At 38.7% G+C, this 12,029-nt stretch overlaps 1 long non-coding RNA gene across 1 annotated transcript; it reads right to left on the bottom strand.

The window, feature by feature from the left end:
* Positions 1-517: 517 nt before the first annotated feature.
* On the bottom strand, positions 518-11,795 carry LOC113925860. The gene is made up of 3 exons (XR_003521077.1): positions 11,125-11,795; positions 6,112-6,148; positions 518-959 (listed from the first exon to the last, which is right to left on the bottom strand). It is a non-coding gene; the product is annotated as an uncharacterized LOC113925860 (long non-coding RNA).
* Positions 11,796-12,029: the final 234 nt, after the last annotated feature.

Genomic DNA, 12,029 nt, shown 5'->3' with positions numbered 1-12,029 from the left:
GTCTTTCTTCCTCCGTAAGTAATTTTAGGATCATTTCACCAGTCCTTATGATCAGAACTGGAAGAACTGTGAAAAGATATTGTGAAAAAAAAAAAAAAAGGAATTGTCTGCAACAGAATCAATCTAACAGTATAGCTAAATGATTATTCTTGTTTCCTCTCTTGGATGTTTGAAAATGATTCTTATTCTAGTGATATACAGTTTTCAGAGATTTGAAAAATAGTGGCATGTTCTGATATGGCTGAACATGCTATAAAATTAACCTCTTGACTTCATAGTGCACTAATTAGAAGAAAAGGAAAAGCTAGGGTGTGAAAGGGGGATGAGGTTGCCTATGCACTGAATATTAATGAACTGATTGATGCAGAACGTATTATTGAGCAGCTGTTATGAGCCAGGCATTCTACTAGACACTGAGAATGTGTATTAGTAAATAAGAAGGGCATGCCCCTTGCCTTCTCAGAGCTGGTATTCTAAACCAGTCCCTCTTTATCCTGATTACAGTAAGAATCACTTGGGGAAGCTTCACAACAATCCAGTGGAATGGGCCCGTGACAAGCAACTCTAAGGATGCAAGTCGGGAACAAATACTTTTTAAACCTCCCCAGATGACTCTAAGTGAAGCTAGAGTGGAAAACCACTGGTGTAGCCATACCCTGGAGATGCCTACAAAACCACAAAGTATTTTGAAGAGGAAGTGGGCATGGAAATTTTGATATGATGTAATATGAACTACACAGCATCGACTTTGAGGCATTTTTGGCACAATGTTTATTTAACTTAAAAAGCAGTAAAGCCTTAAGACCAGCATTCCAATTTAAAGATAACTTGGAAGACAGAAGAACCGGTTAAATGGCACCTCCAGGAAAAACATTGGCCAAATCCAGACTGTGGTACTTTCTCTAAGATGAATGGCCTGGTTTCTTCCAAAACGGCAATGTCAAGAAAAGCAGAGAGGGCTGGGAGTGAGGTGGAGACAGATACAGATTAGCAGAGAATAAAGAAACAACAACTAAATATAACACCTTGATTACATCCTTGTTCAAAAAATCTTTGGGAATAATTTTTGTGGACAATTTAGGAAACTTAAATATATACTAGAAATTAGATGATATTAGTTAATATGGTTGATTTTTCATAGGTGCTAGATATAGCATTATCTATGTACAAGAATGTCCTTATTTTTAGGAGATGCATGCTAAAGTATGTAAGGGTATCAGCAACTTTCAAGTGGTTTTTCAACAATAGAAAATGAAAGCACACTAGATAAGCAAATACAGTCCTACTTTTTAAAGGAGTTTGAAGGAGGCTGAGGTATTAAAGATGAGAGAGGCTGCTGCATAGTGATGATGATTATATTTAATTAACTACCATTTATTGAGTTTTCTGTGCCAGATACTGTACTAATGACTTTATATACAGGATATTAGTTCCTTTTTAAAACAAGCATTGTTATTATTTTAATTTTACAAATGAGAAAACCGAAGCTTGTAATAAGTAAATAACTTAAGTTCACACTGAGCCAGAGTTTGAACCAAGTTCTTCCTGTTTCCATTATGGGTGATCTTGATTATTAGGCAGCATAGCCCCGCCTCCAAATCGTACTGTAACCACTTATGTGGTCATGGAAAACACACAAGCTATGGACTTACTTCTAGTACAAGAGTCATTACACTGCAAATCCAGCTGATGTTTATATGTCTGCTTTGTGGACTGTGTCTTTCTTGTCATATAGAGACCACAGTTAGGCCGACCTGTGTCTAAATCTTGAATCTGTCATTTATTAGACGTTTGTTCTTAGGCAACTTTTTAAAAAACTTCCCTCAGTTTCAGTTCCTCTTCTAGGAACTGAATCCTCTTTATAGGATGTTATGCAGATTAAATAAATATATCGAGAAAGCACTTAGCACAATCCCTGGCATATAGTAAATGCTTAATAAATGTTAGTCACCCATCCCCCAGATTTTTAAAAATTTAATTTGAATGGCTATGAATGACTCCTGCTTATACAGAAAAACACCTGCTGCTCAAAGTGATTGCCAATGCTGGATCCTGCAATCATTAACTATCGACTTGGCATCAGGGACCATGGCTTTGAATCCCTAAAACTTAGAACAGGAGAACTCAGCTAGTATGTATTTGTTATCAGTATGATAGTCATTATGATTCATGTATTCAGGCTGTGAGTTTATTAGACATCTGCCTTCTTTTAATTAGTAACACCACAACCCACCGATAGAAGCAAGTCATCATAAAGCTGAAGACGAAACCATGAGCTACATCTGTCCTTGACTTAGGTGGCTGAGTACCTAACCTCTTCTGAGCTAAAACGTGGGCACAGAACAAAAGAAAGCACTTCAAAAATCTCTCTTGGAGCCAGCAGGCACACACTGGTTCAGAAGAGCCCTAGCTTGAAACTTAAGTGTTAACATGGCCCATAGGATCTGCAACTCCATCTACTTTATGGACAGGCCAGTTGAGAAAAGGGGAAATTTTAAGGAAAGTGAGTTTGGGGAACTACATAGTAGACCAAGAGGTAGCAATATTCTCACTTATTTATTCAATAGATATCGAACACCTACTATACACCAAGTATTGGTGTGGGCATTGATTGGTGTTATAGATAAGGTCTTTGTTTACGTGTACTTTTTATTCTAATTATTCTATTAAAATGTTTATTCCAAATTTAATTCTAGTAGTAATTACATAAATGGATAAATAAGGTGATTTTAGAGAGTGCCAATATGATCCTAAGGGTTCCTTGAAGGGCCTCTTCATTCTTAGAAATGACCTAGGACTAACCTATACTGACAATATTCATGACTGACCCCATGTCCTACAGTCTTGCTTCCAGAGCAGCCTTCCTTGACCCCGTCTGAGAAAGGCCCCACAGCTGTTCTCCATCCCAGTAATGACCACCATCTGTGATGATTGGTTGTTTATTTATTTCCTTGTTTTAAGTCTATCTTGCCCACCTGGAGGGAGGCCCCATGACAGAGGGAACCTTATCTGTTTTGTTCTCATTGGGTTCCCAATACGTTTTCCAGGGCCTGGCCCATGGAAGTTTCTCTTTTCAGTAAATATCTGTGGAATTAGGGCAACTGCCCATCCCAATTTGTCTGGAGCTGAAGATCTGCCCAAAACATGTGGTTTTCAGTGCTAAAACCAGCACAATCCCAAGTGAATGGGAGTAGTCAGGTCACCCTACATGGAATGCATATCCTTTGGATAAGAAATTAGTCCCAGACCTTCCATTATTGAAGTTAAATCTCAGATATCATAAACCAGACCCAGAGTGGAGGTGTCACTATGCCATGATATAGTTACTGGTAGTCACTGCCTCTAGCGAAGGCCAAGCCTCAGGGAAAAAATGAAAGTAGATGCCCAGGGACTCTTTCAAACATCACAATCACTAATAATGCAGACAATGAACTCCAGGGAAAGGATATGCCCACAGTCATAAGGTCAGTGGAGTTAGGTCAAGTCTATCACTTCTGGTCCTCTTCAAGCCTCTTGCCTGGCTGCTGAGTTATCCAGATGGAACTAGTCTAAAAAACTAACAAAAACTTAATATGAGGTAGCATTTGACAGTGAGAAAACACCTCTGAAATCATGTCATCCAATCCCCTCATTTTACAGTTGAGGAAACTCAGAATCTGAGTGTCAGCTTCCTTAGTGGAGAGCCAAGTTTTATAGGATCTTCTTTATTTGTTCCCACACAGACGAGGGTCCCCTTGAAATACTGGTCATTGCTCTTGCTCTCTAGGTAATAAAATGTGTCCCTTCCATTGTTTGCTCTCAACTAGCTGTCCTGTTTTGCATTTGTTTCCTCATTGTGTGTGCTCTGGAACAAGTTCTGCTAGCCTTTTTTGCAAATGACTTATTTCAATATGCTGGTTGTTTCTCCTCAAAAGAATTCCTGTTTAACAGGTTCAAATATTCCCTCATGCCCTAAAAGCTTCTGTAAAAATTTCTAGGGCCTAATAGGCATCTTACTTGTCAGGTGAGATGTTCCTGGAGTTTATGTCATTGAGATACATTTTAAAGGACTGGTTCCAGCATTATATATGGGTTTTTCCTTACCAAGGGAAAGACACAGATAAAAATCACATTCATTTTTATTTTTTTTGTGTTGTGAATCAAAAAATGACAATGTCTGCCATTAGCCTTCATGTGAGAGCGGGGGCAGGACTAACCCAAATCGCATCTATTTAGAGATATTTTCAAAACAGTATGTCCTAGTTCAACTATTTTGGAGAAAAATACAACTTGTTAGCATTTTAGAAGTTAGAAAGTTTGGGTTCACAACAGCCTTTTATAATATCTGGTGTTTAACTTTTAGCTTAGGAAGGAAGAGCATTTCAAAAAAAGTTTGAGTTCTGAAAAAACACAACAAAACAGAACAACTTAAGACACATGTTTTATTTATCTGGGGAAACTTTATTCAAACTGAGGCATTTTATTTGGCCCTCTGTTATAAATTTCTTGCTGTGAGAGGTATGAAGTTCATACCTCCATAAAGAAGGCCTTGGTCTTTCTCAGGCTTATTTCCTTACAAACTTTCTCTTAGGAGATAATCTCTTTGAAATCACTGAGCAATAGTCTGGGCCAGAGAATTCCTCTTTTCTTCCAATCTCCCCAAACGCCACCTGTACAAGCAACAGCTATGTCCTTCCGCCCCATTGACTCATCTGAACACATTTCCAAACATATACTTTTGACTCTCTCAACAGAGCTGACGTAAATGGACCATTGCACGAATAGGGAGACATGTCCATATATTCAACCTCCATTTTCCTTTAGTTCTTGACCACTCTTCAGAGACAGCTAATTGGAGACAATTACGTGAATAATTGTAGATTCTAAAATTATCACTAGTTAATTCCAGGCCCTGGAAATCTTAATCATATGCTAGTGGTGCTAGTCTGGGGGAGATTTGACTTTAAAGCAGGTCTCAGTCAAGAATCAAAGCTCTTTTTTGTGTACACTCACAATATGCATCACTGTCTGAGAGGGGATACACGCGACCACACCAAAGAGCAAGAGGAAGCTAATTCTGATAAACTATGTGAGATGTATAACATTCTTTAACAAACCTTTCACACATTATACTTTTGTATGGTGAGACCAAATAAAACTCTCTGCACTTTTGATTGACAGTCATACTTCATAAATGTGATTAATCCGTGAGCAGAACAAGGTAAAACAGTAATGTCATCAGTATAGATTGCCTTAAAACGTAAGTTTTAACTATAGAAGTTTAAGTTTATGCAGGATAGCTACATGAAACTACCCAGCTGTAATTATAAAAATTTGGGTGTTTTTTTTTTTTAGAAATTTACAAAATTTTAAAAAAGTATAAACACTTGTGCACCCACCACCCACAAATGATAATAATGTTTTGTCATATCTGCTCTATGTCTTTCTTTATGAAAGATATCAAACACTACACAAAAAATTGAAGCTCCCTCTGCCTCCATAATGGTCCCACCTCCACCCCTTCTCAGAGACAGCTGTTCTTTCTAATTCGCCAGTGAAATACAGTTAAACTATATGATCTGCTCCATTTGTTTTTAAGCAGAAAATGTATTTAACATTATGTTTTCCATAGCAATATATAAACATATACACAGAAATGCTGGTTTTCCAATAGAAATAATATTATTTGTCAAAATAAGTATTTGGATATTTTACCAAATTAAACTTCACAGAATTATCTAGAAATCACAATGCTGTAATACTTTTTGAAAACTATATCGTCTTATTAAAATCAATTATTTTAGTAGATGAAAGAGAAAATACGCTAGGTATATGTTTTTATGGTGATAACAGTAAATGCTTATTAGAGAAGCTTTTTGGATCAACATAATTTCTTGAATATACTTTATGATGTCTGATGAATAGTTTATGCCATGGTTACTTTGATGATAAAGTAACTGAGAGTTTACTATTTTACCATCTTGAATATTAAATAAGATAAATGGTATTAGCAATACTTAGAGAATTCTAATGAAAAGTACTAGCAGCATCTAGAGAATTCTTTATCATTTCATCAAGAAATATTTAATATCTTGAGAATATTTGTCATCAGTATTTGAAAACAAATTGTACCTTCTACAGTGTCATAGTAGCTCCATAGATGTCAGCCCTGCAGAAATAATTAGGAAATAAAATCATGTAGTTTTTGAAGTTTGGGGCTTATCATCCAGGCTCTTTGACTTACATAACTTTGCTATTATCTTGTTGGATGGCCTTGGAAAGATCATTTGATCTCTCTAGAATTTAATTTCCTTTCAAAAATGCTTTGGTTGGTGGCATGGGGGTGGGGAAAGATTAAAAGAGATGGTCATTAATATTTCTACCAGTTCTAAAATTTTATTATTCTATTATTCATTTTTTTCCCTTCCCACTCAATGTTCTAGGACATAGATTGGTAATTAGTCAAAACTGAGGGTATCTTCTAGCAAAGTAATCAGACTTAACATTAAAGGCTATAAGAATTTGAAACAGAAAACCTTATCTTAATTCATTTTAAGATCAATTTATTCACAAGAAAGCAGGCAAAAAACGCTAGAAAGAGAAAGCAGAAATAGAGAAATACATTTATATTTACTATTTGCTATAAAGATTTTATAGGATGAATACTTATCTAAACAAACTCATGTTAAACAATGTTGGACTTACACTCAAACCAGCATTACATTTTGTCAAAATGATGCACGTTTAAGGTTACGAAATATTTCTTTGTGCAGAAAAAAATAAGTCACTATGCAATATATAACCAATGAAGATGATGAGATTGTCTCATAACCTTATGATCAGGCCAAGTTATATTATTTCTCAATATCAATATCCCTCCTGAGGATATTACAAATAATTACTTTGTATGAGTAAATAAGAATTGGCAAATGAGTGAAAGAGTAATGCTGATGAAAAATAGTAACTTTGCCTTTCAGCAGTTCTTATCTAGCATAAATGAAGATCCATTAATTTTTTACATCTCCCTAGGGGATTTTGAAAACCTACTATATCTGTTGTGGAATTTCCCATGGGGTCATTACATTCTTTTGTATGACTTAAGGTCTGCGAGATAAAAAGTGGCAGTGATAGAGAATCACATGGGTCTGTGGAAGAGACGTCCCTGGAGTTATCCTTTTTAGTCAGTTCCTTTGTCCTTAGGAGTATCTTCTTAGCAAGTTTAAATGAATAACTATCTGTAATATTTTTAGTGATCCCAGGAAAGAGAAATATATGCCTCTGTAATGAAACCGTCAGAATTAAATGACGCTCACAGACCCAATGCTCTCCCTAAATGAGATAGTGGCTGTGAAAAAACATTGTAAACTATAATAAATGTTGGAAATTATTATTGAGATGATCATTCCAAGACTGACCCAAGCATGTGTTTCATCACAAAAATTCCTTCTAAATGGCAGGGCTATAAAAGTGTTCATGCAGCTGGGCAGGGACTCAAGATCTTCAGCATCTAAATCTTCATGTCCGGCCTTCATCATCCTTCCCTCAGGTTCCAGGGAAATGCAGGTACACAGGTCAATGCCAAACACATACACACTTTTCATTACTATGAAATTCCACTGTGGTCCCCTAGTGAGCTAGGTTGGCCCATAGACAGAATTCCTTTCACTCAGGGTAGAAGCAGGAAGAGGGCATGGCACCAAAGCATGCCAAGCAGCCTCCTTTGGCCTTTCACTCTAGGCTCTCAGGTGCTGAGGGAAGGGAAGCCCAGGAGAAGCCCACTGAATAGCAAGGGGAAGACAAGGAGTTTTCTCTAAGGTCTGGAGCTGGGCTGATCTAACTGGCCTGTCCAACATCTTGCACAGTAATCAACATAACCATTGCGGCCCTGTGGGAAAGAGTCCAAAGAGAGGGGATCCCAAAAAATGAGCCCTGTGGCTCCAAAATATTTTTGTCTCGACTTAGCCATACCATGATAGTATTTCCTCATCCCATGTGAAAGGGGTGGGGACGGAAGTGGAATAGCTATATTTCATATTAACAGACCTTGCTTAGGAACTGTTAAGTGATTTTCTCAAAATTGCATTTGGTCATTCCTCATGTTTTTGCTTTATAAAATTCTCATGAATCTTTTGTTAAAATACAAGACAGGCAATGTACATCATACTTAGTCAGTTTGTCTTGCTTGGCTTTGAAAGTGAGAAGGCCATGGTTGTGGTCTAGATTAACTGTTGATAAATGGGGTGATTGGTGCCTTTGTTTTCTTACCTGTGTAAGCTCGGACTAAAATGCCTTATGCTTAAGCTGTTCATCTCCATAGTCCAGAGTGACACCGAGAAAATAAATGAAAGAGAAAATGTCAAAGTGTTTTGGAGAGTTACTTGGCCATTTCACAAGGCCTTTTAAGATCCAGAGAGAGGGAGTTCGATGCTGAAAAAGGCTGCTATTCCACCTTGGGTATCTTTAATGTTTTTCTTACACTGAAGCTGTGATCCGTTCTCTTATTCTTTTCTCTCTTTAGTCCTATTTTGTGCTCTGGAGCCTCATTCGTCTTTCACAGGGCAAGTTTTACATATTTGAAGGCAGTTATGCTTTGTGAGATTTTCATTTAAAGTTCAAGTGTTTTAAGAAAATCTTAAACAGGGGCTCCTGTGTGGCTCAGTCGGTTGAGTATCTGACTTTTGATTTTGACCCAGGGCATGATCTCAGGGTCCTGAGATTGAGCCTCACATTGGGCTCCATGCTCAGCAGAGTCTGCTTGAGTTTTTTCACCCTCTGCTCCTCCCCCTGCTCTCTCTCTCTCTCTCTCTCTCTCAAATAAATAAATCCTTAAAAAAAAAGAAAATCATAAACACTGCTTCCCAAGGAAAACAACTCTAGCTTAAATACATATATCTACTAGTTTTAACAGCAATATCTTAGACATGTAAAATGAGTCAAATTAATGGTATATTTTTTCAGACATTATTTCATAAATCTTACAGTCAGTAATTAAATCCATTTTATAGAGTAGAAAGACCAGAGCACTGGAATCAGAGAGACACAGGTTTAATTTATGGCTTCTTCAGCTATATGGCCGTGGCAAGTTACTTACTTTCCTAAGCATCATTCCTTCATCTCAGAAGTGGAGAAAATAGTACCTATCTCTCAGAGTTTTGTCAAGGATCAAAGATAATGTAAGTAAAAAAAGTAACACCAATATGGTACAATACTCAACAGAAGGTAAAAGGAGTGAACAACATCAACATATATCAACATGGATAGATGAGCAGTCAAAAGTTGGAGGGAACACACTGAGAGACAGAATAAGATGGACTGTACAATAACATTTAGGTAAATTTACTCATGTGGTACTCACATAAAACAATACCATCATTGTGCATGAAAGGCAGAATGAAAAACGTACTAAATACATTGTGAAAGAGTAAGTGCCTTTGAAATGGTGAAAACTAGGACTTTAGAGTGGAAATGAAAGAGACTAATAATATAAAATAAGTATATTAAAATGATAAAATTTTAAAAAGAGTGTTAGACATGGATTAGTCATGATGATTGCTCTAATTTTGTGCACTTGAAGTCCAAGAGGAAAATAAGAGAAAAATATGTTTAGCACAGGGCCTGCCATATACTTGAAGCTCCATACAAGTGGCTATTTTATTGAGTATCCTACTCAGCAGGGCTTTATTTGCATCAATGTGACTGGTTTTATAGAGCTTACCAACAATTATAGCGATAAAAATTGAGCCAATGGAGTCAAAAGACCAGAAAGGAACTATGGGAAGCAGAACACAGAAAAAATATCTTTTCATGATAGAGAATAATTGATACCTAATCATCACAGCTTTTATGGAGTACTTACCATTTACTAGGCATTAATTAAGTCAGCCAATACATATTTATCGAGTGCCTATTGTGTTAGATACTGTTCTAGACACTGGAAATACAGCAGGAAATCAACAACTACAATGACAACAACAAACCCTGCTGTTTTGGAGCTTATATTCTAGCAAGGAGGAGAGCAATAATAAGTAAAATATACAATATGTTAAATGGTGGTAAATCCTATAGAGGAAACAACAATGAAAGGAGGGAAGGACGCTGTGGAGAGGGGGTCGGGGGAAGGCTTCTCTGAGGGACATTGCTCCAAACCCACTTCATTTATTAACTCTTTTAATGGATCTTCTCAATATGCTGTGAAGAAGTGACTTTTATAAATTATGACTGCTGTTTTCATATGAGCAAACCGGGGCCCAGGGTCTCTTGTAAGGTTTGATAACTGGCTAAGCCATAGGACAGGATCAAAATTCGGGCCACCCAGCTCTGGAGCTGTCCCCGTATGTTATCACCTCTCATACAGGGAGCTGGAAGGAGCCGTGAGGGATCCACCAGAATGGGGAACAGGCACATGGTTTGGTAAAACATTAAATCGATGCTATCACTGTGTCCATTTTATATTTTGAGAATCTAAAATAAACATCTTTTGTTTCGGTGAGAAAACACTTAAGAAAGTAAAACACGGCAAAATCTTCTGGGGTGGTGGGTGGGTGTATCCAGCGGTTATAAAGGATATGTTAAACATTTCCACTAAGAAATCTTGATTTACTCCAACCCTTTTAATTAATTGCTACAGACTCGGGAACCGCAGTATTGCACATGGCTTGCACAACCTCAGATGGCTTGTTTGTTACGGAACCAGGATGGAAAACTGAGCTTGAGAGACGAAACACCCAGCACAACGGCAACAGCTAGGCTGGGCAGCCAGAACCTCTGGGCCTCTCTGCATGGCCGACTCCCACCAAGCCTTTTGGGCTGCATGGTTTCTCCTTTAAACTGCAGAGAGGCTCAGAATGAATTACTGAGTTGGAGAGACCCATTTGCAGGAGAAAAGGAAAGAGTATAATTAGAGGAAGAGAAGTGAAAGGAGGCACAGATGAAGAAAATGAGGGGAAGAATCAGCTAATAGGCAAGGTGAACTTGAAGATGACCATTTCCAGGCTAGGAAGGAGGAGGGGGAGAAGGAGGATGGAGCCAGGACAAAAAGGGTTCCTCTAGCTCAGTAATCCTAATTATAGTCCTATAAGACAGGTATGAATAGTGCTGTTTTTTATATATGGGAAAACTGAAGCTCAGAAAAGCTACTTTACTTACTCAAGGTCATGTAGCTCGCAAGAGAGTCTCCGGATGCTTCAATTTTTTTCTTTCCATGGGTCCCTTTCTTCTCTTGTTTCCATCGTTTCTTCCCTTCAGTCTCTTTTATTTGTACAAGGTGAAGTATTGAGGCTTTTACCTTTTTTCTAAAATAGTTATCAAGTATCCAATGATAGAGTCTGTGGTTACCATGACAACACAGGCTTTACTGGGGACTGTCCTGCCCGCCTTGCCTCCAGAATCATATTTCACAGCACAGATTCCCTTCCTTCGTGGAACTTGTAAGAGCCGCAATTTTATATTTTGTTTGGGTGACCATTTGCTTAACGTTTGTCCTCCACCAGACCGGCTGTAAACTTCAGAATAGCAGCGACCTGCCTACTTTTGCCTAGAGCATGCCCTCAGCGTTTTGCACAATGCCTAGCCGTCGGGCTCTGCGTAAATATTTGCTAAGCAAATGTTCTTGTGGTTTCTCTCAGCTCTCTTCTGAAAGTACATGGACAGTAGTAATCTTTTAGCTCATAATTATGTTAATAGATACTGTATAACGAGTCCGGCCGGTATTTACAGGTAGTACACAGGTAAATGAACACGCACACATACACACACACACACACATGACTTCACAAACAGCCCCGGGCAGGCGGACTCAGAAAGAAACGCAAGCCATCTGAGCGGGCCGAACCCACTCAGGTAAACACCGCTGCGCCGGGCTCGGCCAGCCTCCGCAGCGTGGGAGGGCACCCGGGCGACGGTGGTGGGGCGGGAGTCCCCAGCGCCCTGCGACGCGTGGGCGGGTCCCGGGCTCCGGAGGCGGTGGCGGCGTGGGCGGTGAGCTGCGCCGCGATTGGTTCGCGCCCGCCGGGGCGGGGCGGGGCTGGCGGCGGGAGGCGGGCACTCGGAGC

This window comes from Zalophus californianus, chromosome 2 (assembly GCF_009762305.2).
Source record: "Zalophus californianus isolate mZalCal1 chromosome 2, mZalCal1.pri.v2, whole genome shotgun sequence".
Classification (NCBI taxonomy): Eukaryota; Metazoa; Chordata; class Mammalia; order Carnivora; family Otariidae; genus Zalophus; species Zalophus californianus.
Note: the sequence above shows the minus strand (reverse complement) of the source record. Positions and strands in the feature narration are given on the sequence as shown.